We start from the raw sequence: 23,492 nt of genomic DNA, 5'->3' as shown, positions 1-23,492 counted from the left end.
CACACTACTTTGTCATGGTCAGCCTTGCATTCAGGGAATCCTCCCGGGTTGGAAAAGATCACTAATAGCCACCAAACATTGGTTTGTAAGTACAGAGAATGGTTTGCCACACACAGCATACATACAGACATTTTAGGCCTGAATGTTTAATGCATCCTGTATCTGTACCCTATTTGCTATTATCTGTATCAGCAATACAATTCAGAGGCTTTTCCTTAAACACTTAAAAAACATCAGATCAATTAGAGACTGACTGAGCTTTGTGCTAATACAGCTACACAGGCACACACAGGGATCTCTGCCTCTTCATCCTCAACACCTCCTTAGAGCTGGCATGGACAATCCTCCACACTCCTGTGCTGGGCTGCTCACAAACACCGCTCTGGTTATGAGCTTTCCTCTTCATAGCTGAGACAGACATTCTAGTAAAAGGATCTCTGCTGCCCTCTTTCACCAATTAGTCCACTGAATGCAATGGAGCAGAGAGGCGGAGAGACAGAGAGAGAGAGAGAGAGAGAAAAAGATAGAGAAGCTTGCACTTTGGGGAGAGAAAAGAGGCAGTAATAACACTGGAGAGACATGAGGCACTCAAATAGAGGTCGCTAGAGAGGACTGATCAGAGACCCAGGGCTTATGAGATTTATCCCTGTCAGAGAATCTAACCTGAACTAAAAACAACCTCAGATCAGGATTTCCTCTCTTCTGCTGGTCTGAATCTCGGTTAAGGTCCTACTGAATTCAAATCAGAGCAAAGCCAGCTTCAGTCTCAGGTAGACCCAGAACCAAATCAAAAAAAAAAAGCAGTAAGAGCAATTACTGCTTCACTCTCCTGGTGATATGATCAGTGGTGTGCAAGATGAAGGTCAAAGGTGATCCTAGAACTAGGATCTCAGCTGGAAAACAGAGAAGTCAGGAAACTGATGATTTAACATCACCTAGTTCAAAGAATAAAAAAAAAGTAATAGCCATCATAGCCTACTGCCTGAGGTGTAAGTTAAGACCCTTACTGCAGCAATCTTCACCTCAATTAACAGGAGTAACAAACACACAAAGAAACTTTTACATTCCATCTATTGCCTTCACTGTCAATTCAGCAGAAATAGTAGGAGGGTCATCATCTGCACACAAGAGCAAACACCAGGACTACCCTATCCAAAACCCCTGAAATGACTGGGCAATAACATGTCAATATGTGAAAGATAATGTGTTTATGACAAAAGCTCACAATATATCCATATCTGCAGTACTGTCCCACCTAGAAAAGAATATAACAGAAGCAGGAAGGAATAAAGAAGAGAGATCAACTTCTGATCACAGGAGGAGACACGCAAGGCAGGGGAGCAGTAATCTTCAGGGTGGATAATAGCTAACAGAGATACAGCAAAGAGACATTTAAAACTATGAAGGGGACATAGGAGGTAAATGTGCAAGACATTATTCTGTGCAACAGAGCTCCAGAACACCCAGAAGCAGTAGACAGATTAAAATCCTAGCAAAAGGGGTAAAATTTCAACATCTCTCAAATAAATTGAGGAAGGCATTGCAAAAAGATGCTATGAAGATAATGGAATGGGTTGGGAGAAAAAAGACCAGATTCTTTGAGAATAATGTGTCAGTGGTTATTCAACATGACAGTCCAAATGTAAACTATAAGGTCAAATTGTCCATCACACTCAGTTTCTCAGCACTGCAGAGAACGCATAGGTGGGAGAAAAAAAACCCCAAACCCCTAATGAACACCCAGTTTTGCCTACCCTTCTGTAGGGTTACTTTGACATCTCCTCAACTTTCCTAGCCACAACATCTTAGCATTTGGGGATAATCAAAGTCCTGACTGCCCCATACCACATACGTCATCATCTGTTGGTTGTGCTATGGGCTGAGACAATAGGCAACACTGTGGCTCCACAGGGAATTGTTTGATGGGAATTTCCCGCAGTTTCAGCAAGCAGCACAAAGTGGACTGAGCAGACCAGAGAATTGAGATCCAGTAATTAGCTAACTCACCTTTGTTCTCTCTGTCACTAGCTCCAAGCATAAAACACCAGTTGGACTCAGCTGCTGCCTTTAATTTAAAGCATACACAGATTTTCCTGAATATTATCAAGCGACTTTGAAAGAGAGAAAAAAACTCCACACCTTCTATTACTCACACTTTAAAAGTTATTTGTTTCTCTTGGAATAGGGCTGGAACACTGTCAGCTCCAGTGCCTAATCAACTCTTGTGGGCTAGGGCAGGTTACTTGTCAACCCTCAAGAAAGCATAGTAATTCCTAGGATTACTGAGTCCTTCTAACTTTTTATGTTCCTAAATATGATCTACCACTACAGATAGTGCACCACAATGCATGATGCAGCTTAGCAGACACAGTACAACACTGCTTTAGTCTAAAGGACATTCAAAAAAATACCTAAGGGTCTCAGATCAGTCTAGGAAATGCCTCAGGTCTAGGTGAACTATGGACATTGCAATATCTGAAAGTAAGGCAGCAAAGTCTGACTAAAAAAAAACACCCCACAAACACCAAGCAACACTCATTTATACTCCTTTTGGCACAGAAGGGCCAAAGACATTCTGATCCAGTACCTTGAACAGATTCAGGGTAGTCCTACATCTGCTGGTCAGTGACGCAAGATCAATATCTCCTCACTGGCTCCTTCCCTCCCAACATGGCAGAATCCAGATGTAGTTGTTGGAGCCAGTTTTGTGCCACCCCAGGACTGTCCTGAAAAGGAGGTACAGGCAAAGTCATGTTTATGGCAGGTTTTTTTTATCCAGACAATCTGTAGCCTAAAGTTAAATGAAGAAGTTGCTTGGCTTGGATCTGGATGGCAGCAGGGCACCACCATCTCAATCAGGAAAATCTAACATAACCAGCAAGAAAGAGTAACAGTGCAGCCCAGCCTTCAAAATTTTTCAAGGGAGGAGAAGGAAAATAGCCATGAATCAGTAGAAGAAATATGACTTTAAAGCCCTAACAAAGGGGAACAGATGGAAGCAGAGCAAAGTGCTCACAAACTTGAACTGGAATAGCTGTCTCTTAATAAAACCTCTCCAAATATGAAAGATCTTCAGACATCTGCAATTAAATCCCCCATTAATCTCAACTATATTTTAAAGGACATTGAGCCAGGCTACTAATCGTGCTATCAGCAGACTGAAAACTATACCAGGAGGCCAGAGATGGTGAAACAGAAATGAGAAGAGCCAAAATACAAACTTAAAACCTAGGGCAATGGGGCTGTTTTTTCCACCTTCGTCTCCAGATAATTAAGATCCTCCAGTAGGTTTCATCTCTAAGTGCTGGAGGGGGTTAGGACTTCGGTGTTTCTGACTCATCCTGATTTCTTACACGCTCACAGGAATGAAGATACGGAAAATATCACCACTTCTGTATTATGGAAACCTTGCAATTAATAATTGAGAATCTTTTTATCTCTCTCTCCCTTTTTCTTTCAGAAGAGTGCTCTCTTCAGCTTGTTAAGCTTAGTTCACTCCCACTGATAATTCACTAGAGATCATAATTTATGGACAATTGAAGCTGCAGAAACATCTCTTAGAAGGAATAGAGCAGATCCATAGCAACAATTCTTCAGGGGAATATTAATCCCCAGCTTTATGTAGTGCTAAGTGTACAATAGTAATCAGAACTTGAGTAGAAGCTGCTAATCATTGAGGGAAAAGGCTGTATAAAGAATTCATAATGGAATTAGCCTGCGGCAAACAAAGAAAGACAAAATTAAATCAGCCATCAAATTGCACCAAGGAATTTTAATTTACAGGTTAATGTAGGATTATGTAACTAATCACAGCTAACATTTTCAATGAACAACCAATAAAATTCTGCTCTTTTTTTATTCCTGCTAATGGTATTCCAATAACACACTTTTATCACTGTATAATGTGTTAAAAATGATTTTCAAAAATTCTTAAAATCTTCCGAAAAGCATTATGACTGCACAATCAATGCAAAATGCTGGCTTTAAGTTAATTAGCATAAATATACATCTAGATGATCTACTGTTTGGTTCCATCCAATACAATAAAGTTCCTCTGAGTCTGCATAGGACAGATTTACATAACCAAATGTGCATAACTGTAGCTTTAAAATATATGCATGACTTCCAAAGAGGGAGATAACAGCGATACGAAGAGCCTCCAAATTAAATAAGTCAAACAACTTCTGAGTACTAAAGTGCATCAGCTAATTCTAAATAAAACCCTTATTATAGATTTTTATATCAATACAGCATATATATCCTATGACATACGCACAAAGGATTACTCTAACAGAGTTTGTGCTGTTTATAATATGAACATCATAAAAAAGAATAAGGTTTCTGGGATAAAAAGTTGATTTGCTTCCCCTTGAGAAAAAGAGAGACCTTGTATTTGACCCAGTTATATTTTGATATTGGCCAAAGCAAGATTAAAAAAAGAAAGAGAAAGGAAAACCTCTCTGTTCCAGAAACCTATTTAAAGACTACAAGTTAACATATGCAAATATATAGAAAGGACTCACGTAACTCCTTGCACATTTTTAAAGGGAAACTCCAAAATTACACTGTATGCTTCAAAACACATCAGCTTAATCAAAAAGATCTCTTTTTTTGCAACATATGGCTGCATGAAAATGTTTATAAATGGAGTAAAAAGCACTTTCATAAGCTTTACTTCACTTAAGAGGAATGCTGGGAAGAAAGGCAACAGCATTCTTCCTGCATATGTTTTTCTTGTTCTGAACAATGTGGGAAAACCTCATTTTACTTTAATCTAACAGTTCATTTTATGGAAGCAGCAACATTCTGCCCATTTATTAGCAGAGAGGGTTTGGGGTGGTGGGTTGCTATTTTTTTTTTTCCCCTTCCTTTTACAAAGTCTAATTTTAAGATGCACACTTCCAAAAAACATTATGGTGTCAATTGCACTACCCTTCAGCAATCCTGTAATAACTTTATTCAACCATTTCTAATTATAATTATATTTTCAATTCCTTTTAGCTATAGAAACTCTTTATCAATCAGAGCACAAGACAGAAAATTACTTTATTACAGCTACAGCTCGTTAGTCTGAGTGCTCTTAATGAAGCAGCCTCATAATCAGATGAAAATCATGCTGAAGAAAACTTGCATCATTAGTCTGGGCCTTAATTACCAAGAAATATAGTCACTAACAATGATACTCCATTTCATGATACGGTGCATGCACCTTCTACAGTACTTGCAATTAATAATTCCGCAGACTGCTACAGAATCTTTCTATTTATTCATAACAATGGAGGGGAAAAAATTCTAAATTTAATTGAGCGGCTCCGAATGCACTCTCTCACTCTCTCCTGCTCAGATTAAAATGTCAAAAGGCTAATATTCTATCTTACAATAATTCATCATTTTAATTACATATTTTATGTATGTGAAATGTCCTTTCCCCCCCCTCCTCTTGATCATTTAGGGTGACATTTTGGGGGGACATGCCTATGGGGAAAAAAAGTGTCTCCATGTATGTAGAGGTGGATCATGCCACACAGAGCAGCAATGAACAGAAGAAAAAAGCATTTATTTTCATTGTCACTGAACAAGGTCCATGTTGGATAAGCTTCAGACATAAGCACAAGACATTCATTTAAATTAATGATGGCCTTCACCCAATACACTTATGGGTAAGGATGGAAAGATTCTTGAGCGAGGAATGTGTTGATCCCTAAAACTCTTTATGAATACGATCCATCATAGAGTCAGTAACTTCTCTCCACAAGACCTCAAATCCACTGCATTTTCTGTATGCTTTCACACTGACTATGCTCCTCCTAACTCCCCAGTAAGCTTCCTACATATGAAAGCATCAGGAAATGCAGTCAGTGAGAGCCCCCTTCGGCCACTTAATGAACCCTCTAAAAGATCAGATCACAATCATGAACACCGAACACCTGGAGTATATTTCACTCTAATTTGCAGCATGGAAAATGATTCCACAGACATCAGTGGGAACGTTCACAACTCGCAGTGGTTCCCCTGAGATCTGTACCTGCTCCAGCTTTCTCCCTGTTGTGCCTCGTCGGCACTGAACCAAGACAGGCTCCCAAGGGCAATGAGGAACACGGCTTTCCAGCGGATTAACCAATGCAGCGAGGGGGTACTGCTGCTCCGCTGGCTGCAAAGCTCTGCATCATAAACTGTGGATTCCACTCCACACCAAAATAGTTTGACACCATGATTTTTGCAAACTGCCTGGTCCTTGGCTGTTTAGCTATCTAAGTCAGTCACATTACAGCAGAAAGGTATTGCTTTGGAGTTAAGTTACTGAGCCTGTGATTAATCTCAAGGGCATAAGCTAAATAACTCCCTTGTACCATTGAATTTTCTAGTGCTCAGACACTGCTGTGCTTTCATGCAAGCGTTTCAAACAATAACTAGCCATTAGACAGGCTACATGAACTTTCTGTAAGGATATTCAGCATTTACTGCTTTCTGACACTGCACTCTGCAAGGCATCCTCACTGTTGCCTCTGCTAAATCATCTATCTTCTCATGATCTCTGGTAAATCATTTTCACCTTTTAAAGCCCTTTACTTCCTCTCCTGAAACAGAAAGTAAGAAGCTTCCTTCTCTGTTTTTGCTGATTCCCCTGTGTGGCATAGTTGAGAGCTACTCAGCAAGAAAAGGAAAAAAAAGAAAATCAGCCTTAAGTTCTGTAAAACAAATATCCAAGAAGCTAGACTAAATAAATAAATAAATAAATAAATAAAGCAAAAAGGCTTTCTGCCCAGTCTCTCCTCTCCAGCCACTCTTATTTTCCTTCCCTCCTGTCACGCCTCAGTATTTTTTTCTAGGAGAACTTCTTTTACGTAGTTGCTTCAAGAATTTGCATCTGGCACCAGCAGCCGACAGAGACAGGAGACTGACAAGATGGACTGTTGTGGCAATCCCTATGTTCCTACTACATTCCTAAGCTGTGCTTTTTGGCATTGGATATGGCGAAAAAAGAGCATATTTAGAAACGTGACAACTGGAAAAAATATTCTTAAACCTTACAGTGCCTTCTAAAGTTGCAGAATAAAATTAATTTATAGCATGACTATAGCTGGCCAAAAACCATGGGCTTGCAGTAAACCAAATGGGGTAAAAGCCTGGCTTTGAAAGAGATTCTGAGGTTTTGGCTCTGTCCAACAAGTATGCTTATAAACTTATTGTATAACTTACTGGCAAGACAGCAGCATCAGACTGACCTCCACTTGCATCACAGAAATAACACATCGTCTTTGAGGGGAAAATGTTCTTATGGTACCGTATTAATACCCTTTGTGGGTTGGGTCATGAATCAGCATTGGCAGCCGCCTCTGAAGCCGTCTGCTTGCCAGCCTTCCCAGCTGGAAAACTGGTAACGCGGGAGAGATGTATACATAAGGGAAGTGATGGTTTCCCAATTCCGAATTGATTTGTACATGAATCCGCTCAAGTTTAAAGCGCCCTGACGTGCCAAAAACCTGGTCCAAAAAATATATATAATCGTGAGTGCTTACTGCGTGTTCTTGAGCTTAGCGGCAGTGAGGACGGGTTTTATGCCCCTCCGGCCCCCGCAGCCAGCTCTGCAGCCACACAGCCGCGCGCCGGGGCTCTCCCCACAGCGCTCTTCGCAGGGGGCGAAGCCTCCACGGGGGAAAGACCGTTTGCTCTGGCTAAAATGCCCGTTCTTTTTTTTTCCTTTCCCCTCTTCCCCGACGCTTTTTTGTGTCACATCGGCAAGGCACGCCGTCGGTACGGAGAGCTGCCGGCCCCTGCCGGCATCAGTGCTGTGGGGCGGCGGCCAGGCGGGGGGCACGCCCTGAGGCAGGCCCTGCGGCCGCGGGGTCGCCCGAGCCGCCCCTGCTGCCCCCTCAGGGGCGGCCCCGCCGCCCCGCCCCGCCGTGCCTGGGAGCTCGGCGCCCTCTGCTGGCCACCCGCCGCAGCCGGCCGGGAGCCTCAGCGCCCCTGGTTCGAGTCCCGGCCGCGCCGCCCGCTGAGGAGCAGGAGGCCCCGCGGTGCCTGCCCGCGGCACACAGGGCCCTTCGGTTGTGCAGGCCCCATCGATCCCTCCGGAATAATTAATAACATCAAGTGACGAAACACTGCCACTCAGGCTACAGCTCTAAATCCCAAACAAAAAGTGTCACTGAGAGACTGCATGAGGAAAGAATTTACATCTGCCGACAGCAAGCGATAAGAAATCGCCATGATGGGCGCAGGAAGGCATCTCCCCAGCATACCTGCCCTGGCAGAAGAGGTGTCACGGCTGGGACCCAGCCTGGGCAGCAAGGCTGGAGCCTGGAAACCCTCCCTGCCCTTTTCTCTGGGACAGAGTCCTGGTGGCTCAGAGAGACAGTGCCAGAGACATCAGGGATTACATTTGTTGTAACCTCAGTCACTAGCCATCGACTGCCAGACCTTCAGGCCTTAAACCAGGAGGACACACATTCACTGGCACAGAAATACTGTTATATCTGTTCATGTGGTTCTGCAGCCCAGTCTCAGCTTTGTGTCCTCTGTCCCTGAACTACAAATTGACAATTAGATCAGTCCAGGTCAGCACTTGGGTGCATTTTATCTTCTTAGTTCTCTTTCCAAATAACAGCGTATTTGCTTCCTCCTCTTCTTCCCATAGAAGGATTTGTCTCAATCTTACAAACTAAGCCTTCAAGCAGAAAAATGGTATTAGCCTGGCAAAGCCCTGGGTTTGGTAGACAAAGAATAGCTGTGGTTTCCCAAACACACATAAATACAACCTGCAGGTATGAGCTACTCATCTGAGCTGCCATCTGACTGTTCCAAACACGGACCACTCTGCCCATGATACTTGGCCATGCAACACCTCAACTGCACTCCATGTGAGCAGCCAGGAGAGAAGCTCCAGCAAAATGCAAAGAAGGTCCAGATATGGAGCCAGCAGTGTGAAATACAATTTGTCCTCAAGTAACGACACGCCAACTCTCCTGGTTCCCTGTGCCTCTCACTGAAATTGCTTGCTATAAAAACCTGTTGGAATGTAACATGGAACTTTTAAAAAAGGCTAAACCAAGACAAGCAGGATTTTCTGCCTTTTCCTTGAGTAAGCACATCAATCCCAGGTTAGGCTACACACAAGGTCCTTGTTAGGCAGAGATTACAGGTGAGGAGCATGATCCATCTAGAAAGGGAGCAACAAGCAGCTGAGCCAAGAAACCATCCAAGAGTGTCATTTCATTTGCAAATGAAAAAAACATACATCCTGCAGAAACTGAAGCACAGCTACACTACACCATAGTCTTCAGTCACTGCATAGAGATCACCTACTTCCATAATTTGCCACATCTTTAACAGAAGCATAAAAGCAGACCCATGTGAGATGACTGCACTTGGCACACAAAGAGAATTCTCATCCTGGTTTTGCACCTTAACTTCAAGGTACTTGTGCCTGTTGTAACACTGCCAGAGCTCCTAAAAGACATGGGCAGTGGAAGGACAGGCCCAGAGGAGTCCCTAGGTCTGCCCAACTCAGTGCAAACTCTCAGAAGAAAAGCTTCCTTTGGGCAGAGGGCATGGCTGCTCTCTTCTGCCTCCTCCCAGATGTAGCCATGGTCACTTAGGCCATCAGTGTTAACAGGGATTTAAGAGAGACTGCAAAAGCCAGTTCACCTCCACGGATTCCCAACCTGGCTGTGGCAAGACACCCAAATCTCTCCACAATCTGTTCTGCAAGAGGCATTGCACTGAGGTATTGTTTCCACCTGGTCAAAAGACCATCCATCACCCACAAGCTACACAGTTTCTCTTTCTCCTAACACCACCATTCCCTCACCTCCTCCTCTCCTGCACACAGGCAGGACTAAATATGTCTGTCCCCAGCTTGTGCTGGGGAAAAGGAACTACGGGGATTTTTGTGTGTGCATGTGTGTGTGTGTGGTGGGGGGTATTTTTTTGTTTGTATTTTTTACAAAGCCAGTGGGCACAGCAGGAGGCAAGCCCAAGCAAGCATGCAGCCACACCGCTGTGAGCTCCCACCAGCCCAAAGGCTGCGTTGCCTGCGGACACTTGCCGAAATACTTGGGCTTCCGCTCAACGGTGTAAAATGCCCTTGAAATTGCTGGGTTGAGAGGAAAGGTGGGGTGCAGGAGGAAGCGAAAGACAAACAGACAGCAAAACCCTAAAAGATCAGCCAAAATTCATGACCCCTTCTGATCCTACACCCATGCCTGTGATCCAGCAAGACTATCTCCCAAAAGCCCAGGATGGAGTTAGCAGATAATACAAGTTTATCAGCTCTTCCTTCACAAGCACCTGTAGAATTACCCCCCTACCTGTATCTTCAAAGTGGTTTCAAGACTCTTGACATATTGAAACAGTCAGGAGCAGAGTTTTTTGTTGCTGTTTAACGATTTGATGGGGTTTTTTCCCCCTCTTTTTGTACGATGACGTGGTTTGTATTATTTACTCAATGGGATCACTGCCTTTCCACTGAAGAGTCTATTTTAAATATCAACACAGGTTGGTATTTTAAGAGTTATTTAAAATGTCACCAGTCACAGAATGTTTAATTATTGCAAACATCTTTCAAAAAATTCCACAGTGGCTTTCTTGTGCCAAGTGATTTATTTCGGATATAATTTCTGTTTAATTAATAGGGGATTTAGCTCTGACCTGGAGGGTGTGAGAACCAGCAGAGGAGCTGTAGTTGAGTTAGGTTAACATTAAACCTGCCTGTGCCTGTTGGAGGCTGAGAAAAAAAAAAAGAAGAAAATAAAAAATTGGGCTGGCACTTACTCAGCTGCTGCTACCCGGCACATTCTCATGTTGATTGCAATGGAAAAATTGTGAAGGCAAACAGAACTAGGGGGGGGAAAATTAATCACCACAATATGAACACTGTGCTTTGTTATTTATTTTAACTATGTATATAATTTGCTGTAGTGTCTAATTATACCTAATTTCAGCCAAGATAATATCTGGGCCATGCTTTGTTATTCATGTATTGTCAGACTGCAGTTTCTCAGTCCTCTGGCCTGAATTCCCTTACACCTTGAGAACAATTGGAATCAAACACTAAAAGGATATTTGGAAGAAAAAAAAAAATCCCACCTACTTTTAACCAAAAAATTACAAACACAGAAAAAGCCTAATCTGTGCTTCTCAAAACACCAGGTTACATCAGAACCAATTTCAATATCCTGTAAAAATCTCTTAGTATGACGCACGTACAGCTGTCTAATATTGCTGCTTAAAATGCCCTCGCATTAAATAAGATTCTATGCCATAAAATTTTGCAAGGTGATAAAACAAAAAAAATGATATAATAAATATAAACCATCTGCATTTTTTTAACAAGCCACTTGGAAATGGATTTCATTTATATTTAGAATTGTTTTGAAGTGTTCTCTTTTTTTTGAAAATGTCCCAGTTACACTATATTAGGTTTTCAGGAGAAAGATTAAAAGAGCTGACGCACAAATAAACATGCATGCACACCCAGAGCAATTTCCAGAACTATGAGAGCATTTGATTCTTCAAGGATACTACAGCTGGCTTTTAGTCACATGAAAAGGGTTAGTGTGTGCAATCGGCAGCTCTGGAAAATGGATTCACGCACACAAAAATGCATTAAAACGACATTAAGATTTTGGCAACAACCAATATAAGCCAGGAAACTGAGCTTCAGGCTGAATTCGCATCCTTAACTCCTTCCACGGCGCTTGCTGAAAGGCTGGGTCACATTCTGCAGGAGCAGAAAGCCCATCCTGGGGCTTCCAAGGGTCAGAGCACAGATACCAAGAGGAACCAGGGCACAAGCAGGGAAGGCAAAAGACAAATCGTGCTTTTTTGTATGACCCAGCACCCATGGCACTATCTCCTCTAACAGAATCACACCACCTTGTGTCAGAGGTCCGTTCAACCTAGCGTCTCCTACCTAAAAAGCTTTTTACTTAACTTCCTTGTATTACTTCTACTGCTTTGCACTCCTACCTCTGCTGGCACAGGACACTCCTAAGTGCTTTCTGAGAGTTTATTTCTAGCAAGCCTACCAACACTGGTGAAACAGTGATGATACAGCACTGTCGTGAGCACCTACACAAGAGCACATGAGCTTAAAGGTTCTCAAAACTGTAAAGAGCTTTACATGCACTTGCACCACTGCCCAGCACCTTGGGCCTCCTCCCCTTTCAGCTTGCCATTAGCTGTGCCATTAACCTGCCAAAGCTTATCTCAGTCTGTGAGTGACTAGTATTTATCATTTTGAACTCACTTCAGTATTCTCAGAAATCGTGTGAATCTTTCTTTTTCTGAAACCCACATCTAGAAGAACTAATAGTTTTGGATATTTTTGGCTCCTATTGGCTTCCTCTCTACAAACCTCATCTCAAGATTGAAAATGGGTATTTCCTCCCCCCTCACCCCACTCCCAATATGGGGGTGGTGGTATGGTACAAGAAGAAAAGGGCTATTTTGTAACAAAACACGCAAGCAACAGGTAAGGGGCATGGGGCTGTGACCACTTTACATACTTTGCCATTCCTTCTCCCAGTAATGCAACAACTGCCAGGAATCATTATAAAGTACAAGAAAGTTACTTTTTCAAAGACATTAGGCACCATATTAGAGCTACAGGCATTTTTATGCCTCCTAATAAACATCTGAGGGGTCCTTTGTTTAATTTTAAACTGTTCATCTTATTAATAAGCAAATGCACCATTGACTAGATACCAAATGTAATTCTTCTCCCTGAAAATAGCCATCAAGAAAGTTAAGTTCATCATCATTAACTAAAAAGGAGCTTTTTATTAGATCTTCCCTTTCTATTTCATCATTTAATTACATGATGCTAACATCTGATCAATAAGATCAAAGTTAGAACAAGCAGGGATTTTTTCAAAGACTCACCTCTGGACAGAAAATTCTCCATTTAAAAGCCCAGCATTTTGCCTTTTTTTGGTGCCTAATTGCATTCCTGTACCAATCAATGTATAGCTAACAGAGATCTCTACTCTCTGCTGTAGGATAGATGATCCAAATTCTCTATGCTCTCCCTTGCGTGCTTCTTCACAGCCCCTCTATTAGCACCATCGGAGCTCTACCACTTGGGATCTCAAATCTTCCAACAGCCAAACATTTAGGGTCCCTGGGCAAGGTAGGATGCAGGCATACAAATAAAGTGAGTGTAAATAAACACTACTGAATCAGGCCCAGGACACCTATGGTTTAAAGTATGTCTAAACTCATCAGGAGAAATATATACATAGTCATAACTGACACGAGATGTACATGTTCATATGAATTGAGGGAGTTCCTCTACAAATGTTATTGAAGCCCCTTACTTATTACCAATTTTGGCAAAATTTGCAAAGGATGCAAGAAATCAGGAGGAAACATTACAAGAAATGTGCTCACAGAGCACAGAAGAGCTCATGCAGCTGAGCCATCAATCATGCTGTCAGTCATGAGTCACCTGTCTCCTTTTGGTACCCACCACAGCAGCTCTCAGAACTACCACCTCCTGACACAAGAGACACAGCAGAGGTGAGAGAGGAGAGACAAAGAGAACTAGAAAAATGTAGGCCAAGACCCAGACAGGCAAAACTGTGCACAGACCTGCAAGGTATTGTGCCTTTCCCTTTCAGTGCTGATACTGAAACTCCACCAGGATGAATGTCCTATGGTGATGAAATATATAGAGACCTTACCAAGATGGAACTGGATGTTTAGAAAATAGATTTCTTCATATCATGAGCCATTGCACTTTGAAGTACTTGAGCTTCTCGCTTGTTCTGTGGTGGGGGGGGGGTTCTTTGCTTTAGGGAAACGCTTGACTGCTCAACCACTGCCTGAAAATATAATCTGAGGAATTTCAGAATTCAGAGGGATTTTTAACTGGGGATAAAAAACCAAAACCAAACTTTTCTGTATATTTTCACCTTGCAGCTTTTAAGCTAACTGTGAGGGAGAGAAAGGATTCCTTGCTATCTCTGAATTGAGGGGGTTCAGACAAAAAAAACATGACATGGCTGGAAGCTCACCCCCAATATGTACGGTGGAACAGTCACCTCTAGGCAACTTTTTTCTTCCCTTCCTATGTAGCTTGTACTACTTCATTTTCTTCTTTCAGGGGAAACTGAGTTTTGGGTTTCTTTTCTGAAGAAAGGAAAACACTAGAAATAAACAGGGGAACTTCATGTCTCATTTATACCTACTCCCTCTCAGAGTCTTCAGCCAAGGAGAAAGGAAGCTATGGAGAAGTTGTATTTCAGGAAAAGAGAAAGGATTAAGAGGGGAAAACATCCTTTCATTGTTTTCTAGATTACTTGGTCCCCAATAAGAATACGTGTGCCAAAGAAAGTAGCTGCCCAGGAGCTCTCCAAACAAAAGAGGTATTGAAACAGTGAGATGGCAAGACCTTTTCATCAAGGAAGAAGTTAGTCTTCCAAAGAACAATTTTTCATGTGCTCCCTAGCCTCCTATTTTCAGCATCAAATTTCCCCAGAAGCAGTAGTGTTACAGTACCCACAGTGTTGGAATAAAACTTTTTGACAAGTAAATCTACAGGAAAAGAAAAAAGTCAAAGGGAGAAAAGTCTGAGAGAAATGTGAAAACTGCTTTGGGGGGAAATATTTTCTCCTCTAGGTTTTCCATTTCCTCCCAGCAAGAGCTAGAGAAGGAGGAAACTCCAATATTAGGAAACAAATAAGTTGTGGGTTTTTTTTTTTTCTACAGGCACATATGGAGAACATGTTCCAACTAACAAGAAAAATTAGAGCATTTCTAAAAAATAAAGTCATTGGGGCATAAAGGAAGGTGTGCAATACCATATAGACATCACTGAACAAGACAAAGTGAAACCTATTCCAAGTAAAGGACCAAGTCGAGGCACAACGCTTCCTTCCAAGTGGCACTGGCATTTAAGCACGGCTTTTTAATGTTTTCTTTAACAAAAAACCCACCTATAAAGAAACAAAAGCAACAACGACAAAACACCAGTTACAGGACTTCACCTCAGCATTCAGCACAGAACCATTCAGCACAAGACAGTGACCCTCAGTGCAGAAAAACAAACCTAAAAGTAATTCTCGTGTTGCCTAAAGTTTCTCTAAAATCCCAGACCTCCTCTCTGCTCCCAAGCACACACACTCTCAACATCCATGCTCCTGCTCTGGCTGCTCCAGCATTGCACGTCCATAATTGCCATCCTGAGGATGCTTCAGACACCATCCCAGTAGCTTTGGCTCATCTGCTCACGTGCTGAATGTGGACTGAGTGAAGATCTGGGTCCCTTTCAAAGCCTGTGGAGAGACTCTGGTTGGGCTTGCATCAGATGGCATGTCTGTGAATACAGTGATCTTCCTGAACAAATTTGGCTGATTTACTCATACAGGCTGAAGCGTTTTCATGCCCAGCCCTAAATATATTTTTTGTTGGAAATACAGGAAAAAAGCCCAAGTCTGCATCCGTCAACAGCAACACCTCAAGAATATTGGAACTGATTTTTCCATTGCTGTCCAAAAGTCTCAGTTCTAGCAAATGAACTGCATGGCGGTTTGGTGTGGCTTCTAATGCTCAGGCATAGAATTATAGAATCATAGAATGGAAGGGACCTTGGAAGGGATATTTACAGATCATCTAGTCCAACCCCTCTGTAGAAGCAGGTTCATCTAGATCAGGTCGCATAGGAACATGTCCAGGCAGGTCTTGAAGACCTCCAAGGAAGGAGACTCCACAACCCCTCTGGGCAGCCTGTGCCAGGGCTCCCTCACCTCAACAGTGAAATAGTTTTTTCTTATATTTAAGTGGAACTTTTTGTGTTCCAGCTTCATCCCATTACCCCTTGTCCTGTTGCTGGCTACTATAGAAAAAAGGGATGTCCCAACCTCCTGACACCCACCCTTTAGATATTTGTAAATGTTAATAAGATCCCCCCTCAGTCTCCTCTTTTCTAGACTAAACAGCCCCAGTTTCTGTGCAGTCTTCTGTAGCCCAGCTCCAGTGTAACACCACCCCTCCAACAAGACTGCTTATATTTCACTGGTCATGACAGTCACTCAAAGTCTCCCAGATTCAGGCTCTGCTCAGTACTCTGCACAAGGGCAAATGGAGAAGCTGGCACCCACTGTGAAACAGAGCAGGGAAAGGCTGCTTCATTATACCTTTAATTTACCTGGGATTGCCTTTTAAGGCTTTGTAGAACATCCTACAATTAAAAAAAAATGGACTGATGCACGTGGCCAGAGCAAAAAGCACTTCAGAACTTCCTCTCTCCTCGTCTAGGAGCAGCAGGTGAGGGAAGGCTGCTCTTCCCCATTTTCCTCCCCTGAGATCAGCTCCAATAACATGTTATTCCTCTCACTCCTTTTCTTTCTTCTCCTCTACATCTTCTGTTGGTGTTTTTCTCCTTCATGCTACAGTAGAGGCAGTGAATGTTGCTGAGGTGATAGTTGGTGTGATTCTAGTGAAGCAGATTTTCAGATAATTTCTCATTACCTCAATACTCAAACTGTTCCTTTCAACACACAATACAGGTCTAGATGCCCATGTTTCAGCAGGTATTTTGGTAGTCACTGGAAAAATCTGAGAGGTAGGAACATTTTACAGGAGCCCTAATTTCTCTAGCTCTTACTCTCCCTGTAAGTTACTTGCACTCATTATCTTTGCTCTAAGGTTGCACACATCTAGTGAGTAGCCAAGACTGCAGCAGAAAAAACAAAAGGTAAATTTCAGTAAAAGCATTATTACAAAATCTAGTCAAGCATTGTAAATAGAACTGCCATATTATTATTGAGAAAAGGTGTAGTGCCCATGCAAACTACATATTTGATTAGGATCTGAACTCTTTGCTGAACCATGAATCTGAAATAATTTAGGTGATACATATAAATTTAATTTCTTTGTTCAACATTCCACATCTGAAACGATGCACTGCAAATGTGCAGCTCTCACTGAAGTCTGCAAAATGAGTCTTCTTATAACTCGCCTATACTGTGTGGAAATAATCTGAAATAATCTTAAAGGAAAAGGAATAAACCTATTTTAAAAACAGCTGAGTCCTTTAGATTGTATACCATAACCAATTTATGGAGATAAATGGAATTCAATATTAAAGAAATACTGGGTTTTTTCCCCTCCTGTGGAAAATTTAAATGCAGAAAGAAAAGGAAAGAAAAAGAAAGGAGAAAAAAAATAGAAGTGGTGTGAAAACACAGGAGCAACACTTGGCTATTGTTTCTACTGCAACGCCTGCTGGAACCGCTGCACTTTGTTTTCCCCGGCCCAAGCTAGGGAAGGCGAGCTGATTGTGGAAATGACTCATTCAGTCTCTATAATGGAGCTATACCAGCTATTGGACATCTTTATTTCTCATTCATTAAATGAATCCAGTGTCTACTGCTATGATAGCCATCAACAAAGACGGACGAGGAAATAAAAAAGGGGGAAAGAGCAAGAAGGGGAATACAAATGAATATTATAGACTACTGTATGGGCCCTATTACTAAAAATGAATACAAAATACTTTAAAAAAATACATTAAGCAGGTATTGGCTTACAATGAGGTCAATATTGTGATTCATTTAACTCAAGGGACAATAAATCTTGATATTGACTGAAAACATAAGTCAATATGCGTACTGTTGTGTGCATTCCATTATAAAAACGAAGGGGGGGGGGTAAGTGTAATGGACACTTTTAGAAGAAAATTAGTTTTGCCAAAAGACTTTTTTTTCTTGCCTTTTAAATTCACCATTGCAGACCACTGCAGCTGGATGCCTTATAGCTGGAAGGTGGGCTGGGGCTGGTGACCATCTCATCCCAGACACGTTACAAAACTCCAACACATCCAGCTGCCTTACAAGAACAGGAAAGGTGACAGGTTGCAGAAGACAGTGACCTTTAAATGTCTCATCTCCATAATGGTCATGCCTATTCCTGCCTTCATCAGGGATATCTTCCATGAGTAGATGTCAGAATATAACAAAACTTTTCATACTCATATGGAAGAAAGAAGTCAGAGGATCTCTGTCTAGATTCCTTCAGCTTTAATTTGCACTGTCCTATAGGATTACCCCAGCCTACCTCTAATAAAGAAGCAGTAGACACTGGAGTTTGGTAGAGTTCACGTTAAATAATCTCAGTCTACCTCTGCTTACATGGGTGATAGCAAAAGCTTTGTCCCTCATTTCACCTAGAACAAAAATCAGGCAAGCAATGCACAGCTAACTCAGGAAAAGCCATCCACAGTCCCATAAACAATGGTGGCACCTTCCTCACAGGCACCAGTGACAGTAGCAGTAACAGACATCAGACCATCCATCTGCCATGCAAACTGGTTGGGACAGCAGTTCTCAGGTGAGAGGATGAGGCCTCTTTAAGAACATGTGGCAATATAATTTTCCTTCCTACTAAAGTCATGATTTCCTGCTTCTTAGGGATATACCGGCAGTTATTTTACTCCCACTTCTGGACAAAATACAGGTTCCTTGCAGTGCTTTTCATGAACTGAACAAAAAAGTTTCTTTAAAATAAAAGTAAACCCAAAAGAAAACCCTCACACTTCAAAAACATCCATCAGGAACAGAGACTGTATGCCTAATGTCCAGGCTCTCAGGGCAGCTCAGCTCCCACCCCAGACTCTGCAAATGCAGCCTGGCTGGCATGACACCAAGCCGGGAATCTGGCAGGAGAACTGAGGTTGCCTCATGGCCCTCGTGGCTTTGGAAAGCCATCCAAAAAAAGCTACAGTTCTGCAGAAACATTTTGATGTCAGCTGGCTGGTTGACCTGACACACTGCTGCTAAACCCCCAAGTACTCCTAAACTGCAGACATTGGGGTCACCTGCCTGCACTGTCTAAGCAGGGTTGTCATTCTCACCTGCTACAAGGTCTTCCAACACTCCTCTCAAAGATCGACTGGACGATGCACCACAGGGAACCTACACACAGCTCCAGCTGGCCCCATCAGCACCTGCCTCCTGAAACACTGCATTCATGTACAGGCCAACCCACTCCACAAACACTGAGCCTGCATAGCAGGCACTTCCTAAAAATCAAGCAAAAAAACCCATTACATCGCTTTAAAAGCTCTTCTCTTGTAAAAGCACCCTGTTTAACTGGAAAAAAAATGTTGTACTATTATCAGTGAGATGTTTCAACTGTCAAATAACATTTTCCCTCAGCTAAAGGAACAGTGTGTGACATCCCAGGCAATTGCACAGTCCCAAATTACTGACCTCTGAAGTCAAAGAAGGTGAACATCCAAACTTATTGATCCAGCATGTCACCAGCATGAGCTAGCCAGTAACCACAGCTGGCTTTTTGACCTTACACATCCCAATGTGCTGAACCCTCACTACCACCACTGAACTTGCCTGGAAAAGGCACAGGCCTCACACTCAGGACAGGAGGGAAAAAAAGTTCCTATCCACCTGTGGAGTTGCAAAAGAAGAAAATACAAAATCACAGAACCTATATACAAGTGGGCAAGAGTTCAGCCCTTATGCAGGTCAGGAAACACACTTTACCTTGTAAGTTCACGTGCACATGGATGCCTATAAACACATGGATCTGCAGGTAACAGTACTTCAGCACATAATCAATCACAGGGAGAAGGGAATGTGAGAAGAGATATCTGTAGTCACTGTTTTCTGATTGTGGCAACATTCTCCAAGTCATACTAAGGAGGAGACAACTGCTCACAAGACAAACTTGATGTCCTGGATATCACCTGCTGCCACAGAGACAGGACTTCATCTGCACTTGTTTGCAGGCCAACACCACCATCTTCAACCAGCTTTCATCCACAGTAGCTCAGGAAGAAGCAGCAGCGATCAATACCCACATGCTGAGCTGTAACAACTGAGAGCACTCCTGGGTTAATGCATCTCAGAGAGAAGCCAAGAAGCTCCATGCCACGTGCATACACAAAACACAGGTTACAGAAACAGGGACTATGCACAAGTGAGTGAAAAATGCCTGTGGTTGTTTAAGAAATTCTATATCCAGACAGGCTGCGGTGTAGTGCAGTAAGGTCAGGTAGCACAGGCCATCTAGCTTCATTGTTCCACTTAAATATCAAAACAAAAATGGTAGACAGTAAAGTTACTGCTAATTTCTCCCAGCACTCCTCTATCTGGGGATGCATTAGTAATGCCTCTCTTGCTCTCAGTCCAACAAATGCTTAAAGGAAAGCAAAACAGCACGGAGGCAATGACCCGATGAGGCTTCTGGCTTTATGTGACATCCTTCTTGATAAGCGGCACTGATTTGCCTACCCCTATAGTACTTGTGATGAGGACAGTGCACAAGGATCAAGCCAGCAGCAAAAGCAGAGGGAAGGACATCTCACTAATTGTAATGGAACTGTCAGCACTCTGTTATCCTGCCAGCTTGGTTTAATAAGCTTTCTCTCAATGGAAGGAGACAATTTCCCTGTGACAATTGTCCTTATTGGGAAGTGCTAGTCAGAGTCTTGACTAAAGTCCATTTTGAACCCTGCTATGAGCAGTGTTTGACTCCCAACTAAACTAGATTCAGATCTTGGGTGTGCTATTGCTTACACATTCCTCGCCAGCATGTCAGCAGTTTACAGATGTGTTACAACAATCACAGTCTCCCCTGAATCTCCCCAGAGATGAAAAGCAGCACATGCCTGTGTTTGTGTCTGTACAGATATTAACTGAGGTGGCTGCTCGCAAACAAACTCTGTGCCCTTTCATGCTGAGAGACAAGAGTCTGGTGTCTTGCATACAAGGTGACTTTCAGGTGAGAAAAGCTTCATGTGGCTTCAGCAGCCGGCTGCCCTTTCACAGTAGCACACTGGCAGATATGTCATATGTACAGCCAATGTACAGACAGGAGCTCTCATCACTGGATCATGGATCCTGTGGCATCTGCTCACAGCTGGTAAGGAGGCTGGGATCCCAGCTTAGCTGCAGCCCAGACAAAGGATAACACTGGGATATGGAGGATGAAGATAGCCACTCCCAGTTTAAACAGGCATGGAAAACTTTGCTGGTTTTATCCAGCAGTAGGTCAGAGAAAGTTGATCGCTCCCTTTCACTTAAGTGAAAGAACCCCAAAAACCAAATAAGTCTTAAAATTGAACAAAGGCATAGCATAGCTTTCTAAATTAAAAACACCAGAATTTATTTCCATGGGAAAACCTTCAGGAGTCCTTATTCTTGTCCTGAGTAAGAAGAAACCTTGGTTTTTATTTTTAAAAGGCATTGATCCTTTTGGCCCAAAAGATTCACAAAGCCTCTCCTCTGTATGCTTCAGTATCCTCTCCCCAGTAGCAGCAGCACCTGCAGCCAGCCTCTCCACTGGCTTTCAAGTCACTCTCATTAGGTGCCAAGAGTAGGTTAGTTATAGGAACACTGACTGTACAGTGGGTCCTGCAGCCCAGGTGTAAATTCACTCATACACCAACACTCCCCTCTCCCACAATTGCACTTCTATCTGCAGCTTCTATCATGCAGTAAGGTTACAGCAAGCCCAGGCAACCGTAGGAAGTCAAAGGTGAATTCAGAGCCTGCAGGCAGAGTCCCAGCTATTAACAGAATATTTATAGGGATATATACACACCTTCATTCACACCCCTGTCCAAGCTGGGACCTCAGTTCCTCTGCCTGGGTGAGGCCTCCCCACTCATACCTTCATCTCACATGACACTGCTCCTTCCTCACTCCCTTGGGGCTTCCCATCAGCCCAGACACAAGGCACACCAGTGCAAACCAGAGAGTTTACCACCCATACTGGGGGAGGTTTGGGTCTGTACATGTACTTCACAGCTCAGGCCTAGCTCTGCATAAAACACTCTTTTTTTTTCCCTTTTCTGAAAGATTCCTCCAGAGATAGACAAGGAGGAAGCATTTTTGCCTCCAAGAAAGAATGAAAATTACAACCCTATCTACATAGCAAAGGATACTTTACCCCTGGGTGCAGAACAAGACAGCTGAAAGAAATGTAAGCTAACACAAAAATTATGAGCAACTTTGGATGTGGGTAGGTCTCTGGTGTGAGACCAGGATGCAATCCTTTCTTATTTCTTCCTCTTCTCTATTTCTAAGATGCAGATAGATATTCAGATCACACAGTGGGCAAGGCAGATAAATAAATAAAGTTTTCAAGATTTCAGACTACATACAGTTTTGTGGTAAGGAGTCTTGTCAGACAGGCAACAATGAAGAATGATTCCTGAAGAACTAGAAAGAACAGGAAGACTAAATTAACTCGGTGCTGTGATAACAAATTAAACCACTTCAGTTAGGTACACAGATTGGAGCCATTTGGTGACATATTTACAGGCATATCAGTTCAACAGTGATGGAAAGTGGAACCTGGTCTGAAATACTGCTCTTCAACAGCCAGATAAGCATGCTAGAAAAGCTCTCATACATGTAAGCCAGCTCTTTCTCCAGTCCTCAGTTAGTCTCTGCCACTTGTTTAGTCTTCCATAAAGAATATATACATTTTTTCAGCATTCAAACATTTTATCAAACTGCCATAAAAAGTCAATGGATATTAAAGCAGAGTAGTACTGTATATTCTTGTTACAGCCCCAAATTCAATTATAATCCTTCAAGACCCCAGGGAAAAGTTACAAGTAGAAATACTGTGTGCTCAAAAAAATGAGAAGTGATCACATTCGGCATCTGTAAGTTTATTTCTAATGCCTTTCCTCAGGAAAGCAGGTACACATAATTTGCAGTCATGATGTTACTTTTGTTTGCAATGCCTCCTTTGCTTTGCTGATAACTGCAGTTAATCTTTAGTTTAAGTTATCTTGCTTACAAGGGTACCAAAAGATTCCCCTACCTAGGCACTTCCAAAGCGTTAGGCTCATCACTAAACAAGGAGCTGGATGCAAATCCAGTGAGTATTTGCTCCCCACATCAGTTACCAGCAACTGCATTAGGAGGGAAAAAAAAAAAGGAAAAAAGGGGAAAAAAAGGCTTTTTGCCCCCCCCCCCCCCCTTTTTTTTTGCACAGATACCTTTAAAGATTTTTACTTAGAGCGAATATGGGACTCGTCACTTGATGATTAATTTGCATGTTGATAGGCAGTCAGTGTAGCAGCTTTCAGATTAGGGACATTCCGCTGCACACTAAAAGGCACAAAGAACAAAAAGTGAATTTCAATCTTGCCCTTCTTTTCCAGTCAGTGCATTCCCAGCCCATGTCTATTGATGAGCAGTTGGAACAATACCAAAATGCAGTGTAAGATCAATCCTGCTGTTTACTTCGCTGAGCTGAAGGAACAAAGGACAGAAGAAAGGACTTAAACCCAGCTATAGTAAAAGAGTGGGGATGAAGGATGAAAAATGTGCCTGATGGGCAGTAGCACAGAGTAAACTCATTTAGAAAATAGGCAGCTCCAGCTGAGATAAAACCAATGATGATTTGTATTTTGTACTGTATCTTCAGGGGATAAAAGCACTTCTATCAGATACCATTGGAGGCAAACTTGAAACACTGCAGTAAAATGCTATGTTCCCTACTAGGGAGAG

This window comes from Colius striatus, chromosome 2, assembly GCF_028858725.1.
Source record: "Colius striatus isolate bColStr4 chromosome 2, bColStr4.1.hap1, whole genome shotgun sequence".
NCBI lineage: Eukaryota > Metazoa > Chordata > Aves > Coliiformes > Coliidae > Colius > Colius striatus.
This window is presented reverse-complemented; position numbering follows the sequence as displayed.